The following is a 1,792-nucleotide window of genomic DNA, read 5'->3' on the forward strand; positions in this document are numbered from 1 at the left end:
TTTCAATGAGCTTAATCCAGACATTGTTAGACCCCAGATTGAGGCACCACAATAGAAACTGAAGCCCGTAATGTTCCAAATGCTTCAAGAATTGGGCCAATTTAGTGGAATGCCTAAAAAAGATCCACACCTTCATCTTCAATTAATTATGGAGGTAAGTGACTCTTTCAAGCTGGCCGGAGTAACCAAGGATGCGCTAAGGTTGAAATCATTCCCATTTCACTAAGGGACAGAGCTAGAGCAGGGTTAAATCCATTGCCACCCGGTTCAGTTTCTACATGGCAAGAGCTTGTAGAACGTTTCTAACTGAAGTATTTCCCACTTAGCAAAAAAGCTAAGTTGCGAAATGAGATCACTTCTTTTCAGAAAATGGACGATTAACCTCTGTATGAGGCATGAGAGAGATTTAAAGAGTTATTATGAAAATGCCCTCACCACAAGATTCCACATTGCATCCAGCTGAAGACATTTTATAATGGTTTCAATGCACACACGAGGATGGTGGAAGACGTTTTGGCAAATGATACTCTTCTTTCTAAGTCTTATAACGAGGCTTATGACATCATTGAGAGAAATTCTAGTAACAACTACCAATGACTAATCAATCGAGCAATTCTAGGAAGACGAGTAGCAGGAGTACATGAAGTTGATACCCACACTTCACTTGAAGCTCAAGTATCTTCTATATCTTTAATGCTTAAAACTTTTACCCCTAATAGTTTAAATAATGCTACATCCCAACCACTAAGTCAATTTGAAAATATTTCTTGTGTATACTATAGGGATGGACATTTTTGTGGAAAATTTCCATCAAACCCAGAGTCTATAATAACATGGGAAATCAGAACCAAAACATAAGTGGCCAAAGAACAAATTCAAACTTTTACAACCCTTCATGGCTGAACCACCCAAACCTTTCTTGGATTAACCAAAAAGTGGACCTAGTAACACATACACACAACCTAGATCAAACCAACCATTGGGATTTAACCAACAAGTTCAAAATCCTCCACAAGTTGAAACATCTGATAGTTTGGAAACCTTGTTGAAGGTATACATGGCTAAGAATGATGCCTTCATTCAAATCTAAGCAACCAAACTTAAAAATTTAGAGAACCAAGTGGGCCAATAGGCTACCTAACTTCAAAATTGACCACAAGGAGCTTTGTTAGGTGATTCCAAAAATCCAAGGGTTTTGGGCAAGGAACACTATAAGTAGGTCACATTATGAAGTGGAAAAAACCTTGGAACCTAAGGTGGTAGAGATCGAAGATAAGCATGTTGACAAAGAGCAAGTTCAATTGCAAGCTGAAACTCTCGCTCCACAAAAGCTGGATGCCAAAAACCCCGATGAGGTAAATCTTAACTTAGTCAATTCTGATAAGCTAACACCTATGTGAGATGCAAAAATAATTCCTTGAAAGATTTGTTCAATTCAAGATAAGGTTCCATCACCTCTATATGCGTAAAGGTTTAAGCAAAAACTACAAGAGGTGCAGTTCAAGAAGTTCCTTGATTTTTTAAAGAATGATCAAGTTACTTTTAATGTTTTTAAGGCTATGAAATTCCCTAATCGAGTTGAAAAGTGCTCTGCGATGTCAGATCCGGAAGCCTTAGTCCCTACAAAATGGGAGCTTAATTCTGTAGATGACCTATTGGATAATGTCTCAGAGCCTAACTCACCAGACAAAGAAGGTGACGAACATATAGGTTTGTTGGAAGCCAAATCGAAGGATCTCATTTTGTGAATAAGTGGCTTAAGTGATTACTTGACAAGTATGATGTAAAACAC

At 37.9% G+C, this 1,792-nt stretch overlaps 1 non-coding gene across 1 annotated transcript; it reads right to left on the minus strand.

Moving 5' to 3' along the window:
• Nucleotides 1–336: 336 nt before the first annotated feature.
• LOC121215088 (small nucleolar RNA R71) lies at nt 337–443 on the minus strand. The gene has a single exon (XR_005910820.1). It is a non-coding gene; the product is annotated as a small nucleolar RNA R71 (small nucleolar RNA).
• Between the last annotated feature and the right edge of the window lie 1,349 nt (nt 444–1,792).

This window comes from Gossypium hirsutum, chromosome D02 (genome assembly GCF_007990345.1).
Source record: "Gossypium hirsutum isolate 1008001.06 chromosome D02, Gossypium_hirsutum_v2.1, whole genome shotgun sequence".
Lineage (NCBI taxonomy): Eukaryota > Viridiplantae > Streptophyta > Magnoliopsida > Malvales > Malvaceae > Gossypium > Gossypium hirsutum.